The sequence below is a fragment of the Aegilops tauschii genome, chromosome 2, assembly GCF_002575655.3.
Source record: "Aegilops tauschii subsp. strangulata cultivar AL8/78 chromosome 2, Aet v6.0, whole genome shotgun sequence".
Taxonomy (NCBI): domain Eukaryota; kingdom Viridiplantae; phylum Streptophyta; class Magnoliopsida; order Poales; family Poaceae; genus Aegilops; species Aegilops tauschii.
The window spans coordinates 169,268,338-169,282,252 of NC_053036.3; the positions used below are offsets into that span (position 1 = coordinate 169,268,338).

The 13,915-nt window shown below is 46.9% G+C and overlaps 1 pseudogene; it reads right to left on the minus strand.

Moving 5' to 3' along the window:
- Positions 1-7,231: 7,231 nt before the first annotated feature.
- LOC109782863 (cytochrome P450 CYP72A616-like) lies at positions 7,232-13,416 on the minus strand (annotated as a pseudogene).
- Positions 13,417-13,915: the final 499 nt, after the last annotated feature.

Below are 13,915 nucleotides of genomic sequence, written 5' to 3' on the forward strand. Positions count from 1 at the left end.
GCCGTTTCATCCAACAATACTGCCGAATCAAAGTATGACATGCTGGTAAGCAGTATGAGTATTATTGCCCTCTTTGTGTTCTGCTCGGGCATATAACATCTACGCATAGACCTGGCTCTGATACCACTGTTGGGGAACGTAGTATTTAATTTTTTTTCCTACGATCACGCAAGATCTATCTAGGAGAAGCATAGCAACGAGCGGGGAGAGTGTGTCCACGTACCCTCGTAGACTGAAAGCGGAAGCGTTTAGTAACGCGGTTGATGTAGTCGAACGTCTTCGCGATCCAACCGATCAAGTACCGAACGCACGACACCTTCGCGGTCTGCACATGTTCAGCTCGGTGACGTCCCTCGAACTCTAGATCCAGCTGAGGCCGAGGAAGAGTTCCGTCAGCATAACAGCGTGGTGACGGTGATGATGAAGTTACCGGTGCAGGGCTTCGCCTAAGCACTACGACGATATGACTGAGGTGGAACACTATGGAGGGGGGCACCGCACACAGCTAAGAAATCAACTTGTGTGTATATGGGGTGCCCCCTCCCCCATATATAAAGGAGTGGAGGAGGGGGCCGGCCGCCTCAAGGAGCGCGCGCCAAGGGGGGAATCCTAGTCCTACTAGGAGTAGGTTCCCCCTTTCCTAGTCCAACTAGGAGGGGAAGAAAAGAGGAAGAGGCAGAGAAGGAAAGCCCCCCCAATTTGGATTGGGCTTGGGGGGCGCGCGCCTCCACTTGGCCGCCTCCTCCTCTCTTCCACTAGTGCCCATGAAGGCCCATTGACCCCCCGGGGGGTTCCGGTAACCCCCCGGTACTCAAAAAAATGCCCGAACTTATCCGAAACCTTTCCGGTGTCCAAACATAACCCTCCAATATATCAATCTTTATGTCTCGATCATTTCGAGACTCCTCGTCATGTCTGTGATCACATCCGGGACTCCGAACAACTTTCGGTACATCAAATCACATAACTCACAATACATATCGTCATCAAACGTTAAGCGTGCGGACCCTACGGGTTCGAGAACTATGTAGACATGACCGAGACTCATCTCCGGTCAATAACCAATAGCGGAGCCTGGATGCTCATATTGGTTCCTACGTTTTCTACGAAGATATTTATCGGTCAAATCGCATAACAACATACGTTGTTCCATTTGTCATCGGTATGTTACTTGCCCGAGATTCGATCGCCGGTATCACTATACCTAGTTCAATCTCGTTACCGGCAAGTCTCTTTACTCTTTCCGTAATGCATCATCCCGCAACTGACTTATTAGTCACATTGCTTGCAAGGCTTATTGTGATGTGCATTACCGAGAGGGCCCAGAGATACCTCTCCGACAATCGGAGTGACAAATCCTAATCTCGATCTATGCCAACTCAACAAACACCATCGGAGACACCTGTAGAGCATCTTTATAATCACCCAGTTACATTGTGATGTTTGATAGCACACTAAGTGTTCCTCCGGTATTCGGGAGTTGCATAATCTCATAGTCAGAGGAACATGTATAAGTCATGATGAAAGCAATAGCAACAAACTAAATGATCATAGTGCTAAGCTAACGGATGGGTCTTGTCCATCACATCATTCTCTAATGATGTGATCCCGTTAATCAAATGAAAACACATGTCTATGGCTAGGAAACATAACCATCTTTGGTAAACAAGCTAGTCAAGTAGAGGCATACTAGGGACACTCTGTTTGTCTATGTATTCACACATGTACTAAGTTTCCGGTTAATTCAATTCTAGCATGAATAATAAACATTTATCATGATATGAGGAAATGTAAACGACAACTTTATTATTGCCTCTAGGGCACATTTCCTTCACACCATTCTCCGCTCTCGGCTACATCGACATCGGCTCACAAAGGGCCACCGGCTTGCTTGAGCAACCTTGTCGGTTTCCACTCCAGCCACGACTTCCGCGATGCATCGACCGTTACGACTGTGGGGGGATGTCCGCCGGCTTGCCTTCAGGTTCTTCTCCAGTCTCACCGTCTGTGTCGCTACCATTGTGACTGCGGGGGGATGTTGAGTATATGATTATTAGGAAGTATAAGATAGACTAGGATTTAGTCCCGCCTTGTCTTGTACTCCAAGTTGATCACTGTACTCCTATATATATGCCCACGAGGCTCAAGCAATACAATCAATGATTCCACCAATCTCCCCCTCTGCCTTCTAACAATTTTTACATAAAACTGGCATATAAATCAGAGCAAATTCATTATATTTTAACATATTTCAACTAAACCATAGTCTAAACGTAGTCTAAATGAGTGTCGACGCCCGTTCCTCCGGCAGGCCACGAGCCTCGAGAAATGAAGCTTCGACTCCGCTGCCTGCAGGTGGCTAACCGACCAACGATGTTGAGGCCGCCAAGCTTGGCTTCAACCAGAGGGGAGGATTGGTGGCCTTCTTGGGACCCAAGCGCCAATGACCTCCCATGTTCTACTCTTCCTCGCTGCTGGCGGCACCCGCAGAAGTGTCAGCTTCGTTCTCATGGCAGTGGGGCGCTGCTAAGGCGGAGTTGACGACGTCGTCCATGTCCTCGCTCTTGTCGTACACTTCATCCACCGTCTCATCGATCTCCTTGAAAGCGGCTTCTAACTTGGCCTGATGGAGGTGGTACCATCAGCGGGCGTGGCGGATGTTGCTGGCAGACCGATAGGGGTGAGCAGCGTCTCCTGCTCGTCCACACCGCATCCGACGCGATGGTCGTGCCGACAGCGAGTTGCTCCTCTGCGCATTGGTGCTCGTCGATGTGGAGAAGGCTGTAGGCCTAGTCGGCTTACACCTGCCGGAACATGGCCTCCCGCTCTGCCAACACCATGTCAGTGTAGTGAGCATGGGCCTCGCCCATGGTGATGCAAGCATGGGCGGGCGAGGATGGTAGCGTCGGCTCATCATCGTCCGCTTCTTCCATTGGGGTATCCACAATGCCGGCCTCCGGTGAGCTCGTCCGTCTGCCATCCTGCCAGCCTACTGCAATGGCGGCGATCTCCTTCTTCAGCACATACAAGAGGTTGTCCCATAGTGATTTGGATCTCGAGGAGGCCATGGCGGGCGTGGTGCCGAGAGGAGATAGGGAGCGGAGCAGGTTGGATGCGGCTATTGCCGAGCCTGGACTTTAAATAGTGGGCCGATGGAAGGCAAGCGGCGAGGTGGTTAATGGTGGGCGGCAGACGGGCGGACGGGTGGCGTCGGAGCAGATTCCTCGACACATGTTTAATGTATGGAGGTGGATCATGGGCTGCCATTTGAACGCGAGCAGTCGCGTGATTAGGAAGCTGTGGCCGACGCTCCCAGTCGGCACGTCGCTTCAATGCCGGAGCAACATCAGAGGTCGCGTCCACTCTAGGCAGGCATGAATGCAACAGTGACACTCTAGAGCGGCGCTAACCGCTTCAGGCAGGAAAGCGCAGATGCGAGGGAGAGTTTTGGTGGGCTAGGTTTGTCAGAAGCGGGCATGGCAGTGGCTCGGACGCCCGCAAAGCCCCTCCCACCACACCCCTGTTTGCTTCCGCTTCGCGGGAAAAATGACATTCAGACCGCCGAGTGGACCAATACAGGACGACGTTGGATGGCGAAACACATCCAGACCACGTGGTCTGAACGGTTGCGAACAGTTTGAGGGTCCACGTTGGAGATGCCCTAAGGCTGGCTATAATGGAAGCAACTTACAAACATCTACAGTGGGGCTCCCCCCTATACGCTTGGGCGGACGGCTCGGTCATTGACCGATTAAAAAACCAACCCAAACAAACGCCTCATACCGGCCCCAAACGTCTGGGCTGACCAGCACCCCTCATATCCAGCCCAAATCCGAGGTGGATATGGGGAGGCCCGGGTGCGTCCACTGCGTCGGATCCAGCCCACGCTGGCCCACCCCGACTCCACATATATTCGTCCCCATGCACTCCCTGGGCCAAACCCTACCCACTACACTCCACTCGGCCCCGAGCTCCCTTCTAGCGATCTCCAACCCTCTTTGGCATGAAAGGCAGCGGATCCCATGCGGGCCAAAGGAGGCAATGGCCATCCGCATGGCTCTCCGATGCTCACGGGAGGAGTGCGCCTGACTGATGTTGGAATCTGCCTGGCGCGAATCAATTGTGTCGGCGCAACTGGCGGTTGGATCAGTCGGGGCTGGAGGCTCGAGGTCCTTCTTTCGCCCCATCACCGGTCCGGAGGAGAACGAGTGTTATAGGGACCGACCGTCTAATAGTTTGTTAATGAAGAAAGATGAAGATGGGTCAATTTGTTTTCGTGCAAAAAAGCATTCACAAATTGATGCACTCTTGGGGTGTTTCTTGGAGTTTGAACCATCGGATCAAGCTTAAATTTGAGGGGCCACAACCATGAAAATTCCACACAATCTGAACAGTTGGATCTTCCAAAGGGATGTCAGAGTTGGCTGCTGGCCTCCTTCTTCCAAACTCGTGACAACTCAACTTTTCAGAGATAGCCAGAGATTCCTTCGTTGGATCGCAACAAAGTTTATAGGGTTGTTGTAGACTCAGTTCTGCACAATCCCACCGAAGGGATAGGTGAAATGATGCTTGTGACGACACGTCTGATATAAACGATTTTGTCGTTCATGCCGTCTTGCATGGCCGCACGATATCAATGTTGACGTTGAGCTCTTGAGCTCCATGGACGATTTGTTTTCATGATCTCGGTAGAGGTCGGAGTTGATTTTGATGAAGAAGCTCATCCGATTTTTGGTATCCGGACTGGGGTGCAGTTCTTGACATGGCTGAGGCGGCGAACTGAGTCAGCGACAAACAAGATCGCATCGAAGACGAAGTTCTGTCTCAACATGTAGATCATGATCTGATCTAAGCTCCCATCAAGCCTCTGAATTCACCTAGCGGGACCTGCATGGGCCACACTATCGGAGTTAAATTCTGCCAATCCCTCATTAGGGTATCTTAACCAAGCGATTCGGTCGAATGGTAATAGGGAGTTAGATTTTATACAATTTTGGGCTCTCACGGTGGAGATAATACCCTACTCCTGCTCGTATATATTGTGTTGGTGTGTGTACAAAGTACAATTGAATACCAAGGGGTCCTAAGTTGTCTAAGATGTGTTCTATAGACTAGCCCATTTGCGGCTTATATAAGATACCGGAGTCCTAGAATTACTAGAGTCCTAGTCGGCTATGTCAGTGAAAAGGAGTCCTCCACGCATACGGTTTCCTTGTCTTGAACGGCAAGGCTCCTTGAGTCTTCTTTGTAGAGCATGTCATGGGCCGCCTAATGTGGCCTAGGACGGAACCAGCCTAGGGGTCCTCAACCCGGCCCACCGGGTTGGGAACCGATGTGGTGAGAGACCCCTAGACCAGGACGTCGTAACCAATCATAAACAACTATGGTTATACTATCCCTCACAATGGTATAAATCTATCAAGGCCTAGAGGTACTAATTATGTGATATTAGGACATGAAGTTCCATATCTCAATAACATTCTAGCACGCATATCAATGCACACTATGTCAGGTCTTACACTATATTTGCTATCAGTTTGATTAGAGTGTAAACCCTAACAAGGTTTATGGTTGTTGTAAGGGATATCATCTGGTATCTCCAACTCAGAATGTGTCTTGATTAATACTAATAGTAGAATCAAGATATGACATGGTATGATATATTGTTATATACTGTCCACTTTTGTGATCCCAACAATGTCGAATCTTACACATAATTCACTGGAATAGTTTTCTCATACAAGTCATCTAAACACACTCCAATGACTACTTTCACTAATCATTCTGAAAAAATTATGTTGCATGAATCATTGAAAATTGTGCATGGCTTGGCATAATGATTGACCACACTCAAAATCATGTGGCTAAGATTCATCAAAATCACATAATATATTATCTAGCAAGATAATAGCACTTGCATTGTTGAAATAAATATGGGTTATATGAAGAGCAACACTAGAATGAAAGTTGCTCATAATTTATTTACCCCATGAATTATTCCAAAGTGAGGAGATAATTTGCCCAAAAATATTGTTAACATCTAACAAATCTACAATGTCAATAGCAACTTCTATATTCCATTATCATTTCCCTAGAATTGGTACGAGACAATCCTAAAATTTGCAAATTTCAGTAGGGAGTAAAGTACCAAATTATAACACGTTCACAATCCTCATATTGCATATATTGTACTCTTTTTCCATCCATGGTTTTCCCTAATGGTTTCTCATTTAGGTTTTTAATGAGACACTACAAATACAAGCGTTGACATATGTCATATCACTTTCTCCTTATATTTTTCTCACTGGGGTTTTAAAGAGTTTTCAATGGCATATCATTTTGTGCTCTTTTCGTTTATGAGTTTTTCTCTTAGGGTTTCTCATATTGGTTTTAATAAGGCAATGTCTTCGATCATATATCATACTTCCTAATTTCCCTCCTCAATTTTTTAAAGTAAATACACAGAACATATTTATTGTTCTTTACACTCACCAACGAGTTTTCTCTCTTTTCAAAGGTTTTCTTGCATGATTTATCAAGAGAAAATAATAATTATATGTTCTATCATTTGCTCCTTATTTTTCCCATAGGGTTTAAAGGAGTTTTCACAATATATCAAATACTATTCTCCTCATATTTTCCCACTGGATTTTTTGAAGAAATTTTTCACAAGATGAAGATGAAGATCCTTCTTTCCAGCAAACAGAAGAAGACGATGAACATTCTCGAAGGCAAACACATACAAGGAGGAGTATTTATCAAGATGATGCATATTCACAAAGATAAGCATTGATTAGCGGGAGTATTAGGAATTAATTAATTATGTTAGTTAAAGGGTTAATTCGTGCTATGGCAGTTGCCACTTTTGACAATTGCCTCCTTTGTAACCATCTTTGTACTCATGGTATATGTATCCCAAATTTATCAATGAAAGCAATCATTCCATCATTTACCTTTTTACTTCACATAGATGAAGGCACAAAACACATGTGTGATTTTTTGATGGGCTAGTCCCTTGTGTGTGTTAAGTGTCAAGGAGCAAGCATACACGTGGAGGAGCGGGTGGGAGGTGACACACCGGTGACAACCATCAACTCAACTTTAATAATAGAGACGAAATGGTTGGTTCACATGAAATACAAACCTGTCGATATTTTAGTGCCTAATTATATGTTTAGGTACATGGCAACAGATAGTGAACAACATGTATATATATTACTGTGCATGATGATTAAATTGCCGTGAGGTTGATTTGTGCGCCATGTGTCGGACGCATCGCTCTACTGTTATCCACTGCATGAGTGTATGACGGTGCAAGCTCAAACTCAAAAGCATTGAAGAATCATGCACAACGCCATCTTGGCCTCAAGCATGGCAAATTGTTGGCCAATGCTGTAACACCCCGGATGTAACTTGCCATATTTGTAACTCCGACTCTTGCCATTTCCGGCTATGTGTTATGATTTTCCCTCCGTTGTCGGGTTTTGTCTTTCGTTTTGTATTTTGTCATGTCATGCATTTTCATATCATGTCATCATGTGCATCGCTTTCGCATACGTGTTCATCTCTTGCATCCGAGCATTTTCCCCGTTGTCCGTTTTGCAATCCGGCGCTCCTATCTCCTCCGGTGCACCCCTTTCGTTTTCTTTCGTGTGCGGGTGTCAAACTTTCTCGGAATGGACCGAGGCTTGTCAAGTGGCCTCATTATACCACCCGGAGACCACCGGTCAAGTTTCGTTCCATTTGGAGGTCGTTTGGTACTCCAACGGTTAACCGGACATCCGCAATGTCCATTTGAGTGCCCAGCAAAACCCCCCTCTAAAACCAGCCCAAAACCCACCAAACTCTCTTCCATGCTCTAGGTCGTTCGATCACGATCGTGTGGGCGAAAACCACACCTCATTTGGAGCCTCCTAGCTCCCTCTACCTATTTATTTGCATCTCCCCCGAAAACGAATCACAGATCAAACCCTAAAAAAATTCCTCTCCGCGACCGGACGTGTCCACTCCGCACCGGACGGATCCCGCCGCCGCGTCCAGCCAGTGGCGCGCTGCCACGTGGCCGGCCCGTACGCCGCCGCCGCCGCGGCCCGGGCAGCCCGCCGCGGGCCCTCCAGGCCCGCCTCCTCCCGCGCCGCCGCTCGGACCCCGACGCCTCCCGCGCCCGAGGCTCGCCGCCTCCCGCGCCTCCGCGCCTGCGGCTGCACCGCCCGTCGCCCGCCGGCCACCCGCCGGACTCCTCCGCCACCGCCGCCGCGCCGGGCGAGCTCTCCGGCCACCGCCGGCCGTGCTCCCCTCCGCCCGTGCCCGCCGTGCTCCGCCGCCCGTCGCCGTCCCCGGCCGGCGCCGCCTCTCCCCCGCGCGGTGCCCCTCTCCCTCCTTCCTCTCCGGCCGGCGAGCGCCGTCGAGGCCGGCCAGATCCGATCGATCCAGTACGGTAGCCCCGTTGACTTTCTCCTTGAACCCCCTAATTTTTCTCCAAGTCCTCAATTTTTCTCAGTATGTGCCTCTGTTCGTGATGCCATAACTCCTTGCATGTAGCTCCGATTCGCGCGTGTAATATGTCAAATTGTTCGTCTCGTGATGCTTTTCATTTTGTTCAATTGAACCATGTTCATTAGAGGTCATCCTGATGCCCAAATATCTGTTGGAAGAGGGCTAGTTGCTGTTATTCTCTGGTTCTTGACAGAACTTGGAGATTTGTCATTTTTGTATCATTTAACCTGTGCATCTTATGAGCATGAGCTCTACATGTTTTGAAGTATGCCATGCCATATTTCCAGTGGTGTAGTCCATGTAGTTTTGTGATCTCTGTGGTGACTAGCACAAGCATGCAAATTAGGCTCCGTAATATTTCTTATTTCAGGGACTTGGTGATTTCTCTTAAGTTCTTGTCTGCTGTTATTTTGTTGCCATGTAAACTTGATGCTACAGAGAGATCCATGCATATTTTGGAGATGTTCAGTAAGGATGTTCTGTAGCTATTGTTGTATTTGATGCATTCCTGCAATTGTTTGCAATTATGGAGTGCCATAGCATGACTCAATCTTGCTCTACTTTTGCCATAAAATATTTCTGGCAGATTCTTAACATGATATTTATTTTTGCCAAGCTTATTGTAGTTGATCCATACATGCTATGCTTTTGTTCTTGCCATGGTTAGCTTCATAAACATGCCATCTTGTTGTAGGTGTGCTTGGTTTGTCATGCATTGCTCTGTAGTGAGTGCATCAAGCTCACAAAGAGGCCTACATATATTATTTCTGCCATGCTCTGTTTTCTGCCAAGTCTGAAACCTGATAACGAAACTTGCTATGTTTACATGCTTGCCATCATATCTTCTGGTCCTTTTTGGCTTATGGTCATTAAGGGACTTTTGTCATGTGCTGTTAGTAGAACACTGCCATGCCTTGTTTTGCTATGTTAAGTTCCTGTAGCATATTGATTTCATGCTCTGAACATTGCTACCTGATGCTGTTTACTGCCATGTCCAGTTTTTCACTAAGTCTGTGATCCTGTAGTCTTTTGCACTTTTGCCATGCTTGTTTGAGCTTGATATGTTGTGAACTAGCCGTAGCTCAGTGTTCATATTTTGTCAAGAATCTCCTGTAGTTTGCTGTCATATGCTTTGTTGCTATGTTGGGGTGCTATAGCATTGTTGCTTGTTGCATTTTAAGTGCTATCATGCTGTTAATCACAGATTCGTGTCATTTTTGTTTTGCATGCCATTTGCAAACCGTGCATCCGTTTCCGGTGATCTTTATATCGATTTCGACCGAAATCATCTCATCTTTCCAGTGGCATGCTTGGTTTTCCAAGTTACTACCATGTTCATCATTTTCCTTCCGGAGCACGCATATGCACCGCATATCATATCTTGCATACCATACATGTTTTGCATCATGTTGCTTGCGCATTTCTCGTGGTTGATTGTGGTTCCGTTTGTTTGTGTTCTTGTCTTGGGTAGAGCCGGGAGACGAGTTCGTGAATGAGGAACCTGTTGAGTACGCTTACGAGGATCAAGCTTTCGACAACTCTGAGAACCTTGCAGGCAAGATGACCACCCCTCGAAATCACTTCTATCTTTGCTTTGCTAGTTGTTCGCTCTATTGCCATGCTCCGCTACCTATCACATGCTATATCATGTCTCCCATTTTGCCATGTCAGCCTCTAACCATCCTTTCCTAGCAAACCGTTGTTTGGCTATGTTACCGCTTTTGCTCAGCCCCTCTTATAGCGTTGCTAGTTGCAGGTGAAGTTGAAGTTTGTTCCATGTTGGAACATGGATATGTTGGGATATCACAATATCTCTTATTTAATTAATGCATATATATATATTTTGGTAAAGGGTGGAAGGCTCGGCCTTATGCCTGGTGTTTTGTTCCACTCTTGCCGCCCTAGTTACTGATATACCGGGATTATGTTCCTTGAGTTTGCGTTCCTTACGCGGTCGGGTGATTTATGGGACCCCCTTGACAGTTCGCCTTGAATAAAACTCCTCCAGCAAGGCCCAACTTTGGTTTTACTATTTTCCGCCTAAGCCTTTTCCCCCGGGTTTTCGCGAGCCCGAGGGTCATCTTATTTTAACCCCCTGGGCCAATGCTCCTTCGAGTGTTGGTCCGAACCGAGCAGCCTGCGGGGCCACCTCGGGGAAACTCGAGGTCTTGTTTTACTCGTAGCTTGACTTATCCGGTGTGCCCTGAGAACGAGATATGTGCAGCTCCTATCGGGATTTGTCAGCACATTCGGGCGGCTTTGCTGGTCTTGTTTTACCATTGTCGAAATGTCTTGTAAACCGGGAATCCGAGACTGATCGGGTTTTTCCGGGAGAAGGTTTATCCTTCGTTGACCGTGAGAGCTTATGATGGGTTAAGTTGGGACACCCCTGCAGGGTAATATCTTTCGAAAGCCGTGCCCGCGGTTATGAGGCAGATGGGAATTTGTTAATGTCCGGTTGTAGAGAACTTGTCACTTGACCCAATTAAAATACATCAACTGCGTGTGTAGCCATGATGGTCTCTTCTCGGCGGAGTCCGGGAAGTGAACACGGTCTGAGTTATGTTTGACGTAAGTAGGTGTTTAGGATCACTTCTTGGTCATTGCTAGATAACGTCCGTTCCGTTGCTTCTCTTCTCGCTCTCATTTGCGCAAGTTAGCCACCATACATGCTTTTGCCGCTGCAGCTCCACCTCTTTGCACCTTCTTGTCCTATAAGCTTAAATAGTCTTGATCTCGCGGGTGTGAGATTGCTGAGTCCCCGTGACTCACAGATTCTACCAAAACAGTTGCAGGTGCCGACGATGCCAGTGCAGATGATGGCGTCAATCTCAAGTGGGAGTTCGACGAGGAACGCGGTCGTTACTATGTGTCTTTTCCTGATGATCATTAGTGGAGCCCAGTTGGGACGATCGGGGATCTAGCATTTGGGGTTGTCTTATTTTCATCTGGATTTTGACCGTAGTCGGTCTATATGTTTGTATTTTTGGATGATGTATGAATAATATTTATGTATTGTGTGAAGTGGCGATTGTAAGCCAACTCTTTATCCCTTTCTTGTTCATTACATGGGATTGTGTGAAGATGACCCTTCTTGCGACTAAACCACTATGCGGTTATGCCTCTAAGTCGTGCCTCGACACGTGGGAGATATAGCCGCATCGTGGGCGTTACAAATGCAGATCCGTGGCCCCCCAGCTGAATGGTAGGAATGCACCGGGATACTTGGACGCCTTAGAGATCCCATTGGCGAACCTCTCTGGCTTGGACTCATGAACATCGCTTCCCCATATGTCTGGGTCGTGGTTCATTAGCAACAGAGGAAGCTCAATGAGGACACCAGCAGGGTATGTGATGTCACCAATCTTCATCTCCTTGTACGTTTTTCGGATGAACCCACCAGCAGGCGAGTACAACCGGAGCACCTCATAAAGAATCGTGGTCACCTGTGCAGGTATGTATAATTTGCAAGATTTATACATCCAATTTTATATCTCATTGTAACCATGGAATCAGGTAAATAAAATGTCACTCACGGTTTTGAGTCGATTAACGCCTGCATAGTCAAGTTTGTTCTTCCCAAATAAACGAGTGACCTCCTCCCTTGCATGCACCTGCCACTCCAGATCCATACTTAGTAGGATCATTGTCCAGGTAAGCAATATTGATGTTGTTTCTGTTCCTGCAAAATAGAACAACTTGCATTCCTGCACGGCCTCTTTAATGGTCATTCCTGAGATGGATTGGCCATTCTCATCCGAGGTCCTCATGTTTGACTCAAGCATCAAGCCGAGCAAGTCATCATTGGTATTTTCTCCTTCTTGCATAGCTTGCATTCTTTTTTCAATTAGACCATGTAGAATGGATTCAATTTCATTATTAATTTGATGCATCTTTCTATTGTTTTTGTTCAGCAAGGACCTGTTAATACCCCAATAAATTATTAGCGCACACTACTGAACAATGGTACTAAATCAATCATATTGCACATTTACAAATCACGAAATAATGTACTCTCATTACTTAAAATAGAGGACCTCAGATCGATAAAACATGATCTCCAGTGTTACTCTAAATCAGTACTACGGTCTTTATTAATGCTGGTTTTATACTAGATATGCATATTGTCCCATTAGTTCTCTTTTGGTAGGAAAATCGACTTGAAACTTACTAGTACTACTACGTGTTGACTTACAAGTAACTGGGAAGCACAATCTTCTTTGGCCTGGCCACAATGAGTTCAACTTGCTCAAATTGCAGCTGGAAAACCCTGGCACCATCAAGGTAGTTACTGCCAAATGCGGTGCGAGAAATGACATCTCCAGTGAGTCTTTGGAGCTCCGGGAAGACATCCAACTCATAGCTACCGTCTGAACCAAGGGATCGCGTCCATCTATCGACAAGCTCTTGGCAGCATGTAGACAAGGCTGGCATCATGAGCTGCAAATTCAATTTGATGATGTGCGCTCGGAGGATCAGTCACACACTTAATGCAAGTTTGAAAGAAAATCACATGCTTACTTAATTCGCAAGCCAATGCTTGAAGCACTTCATACGATACAACTACAAATACCTTGAGCTTCTCGAGATGGAATGCGGGGTTAAGGATCCTTCTATGCTTGACCCATGTCTCGCCGTCGTAAGCCGCTAGTCCTCCGGCAAGCAGCCTAGACAGAGCCGGAAACTTGAGCTTCTCGAAGTGGCCGAACTAGGTGGACAACACTTCCTTGGCTAAGTCAGGGTCGCTGATGGTGACCTTGGGGAACACACTAAACCAAGATATACACGTCTTTCCATGCTCCCGGCAAGGTCGTGGAGGAACGGCGCGAAGAGCGGGGCTATGTTGTGACAACGGAGAGGCATTGACCTCGATCGTGCCTCCTTGTTCCGCCGCCCGTAGTCCATGAGATCTCTGACGAGGAAGCGGTAAGACGTGCCGCAGAGACCCTGTGCATGCAAGGCATGTTGATCAACCCAGTCTACAGGGTGTTGTATGCTAGGCTTTCTCCTGTCCAAAAGACTGAGGCGGAGAAAGAGTATTAGGCTTTAACTACTAGAAAGGCTGAGGTGGAGAAGTAGTGTTAGGCTTTAGCTAGTAAAAAGGCTGAGCTGAACGGCAACAGGAAGTTTCCTAGTAGTAGATAGGAATGTGCTATTGATGACCCACAAGTATAGGGGATCTATCGTTGTCCTTTCGATAAGTAAGAGTGTCGAACCCAACTAGGAGCAGAAGGAAATGATAAGCAGTTTTCAGCAAGGTATTCTCTGCAAGTACTGAAATAAGTGGTAACAGATAGTTTTGTGATAGGATAATTTGTAACGAGCAACAAGTAAGAAAAGTAAATAAAGTGCAACAAGGTGGCCAATCCTTTTTGTAGCAAAGGACAAGCCTGGACAAACTCTTATATAGAGAAAAGCG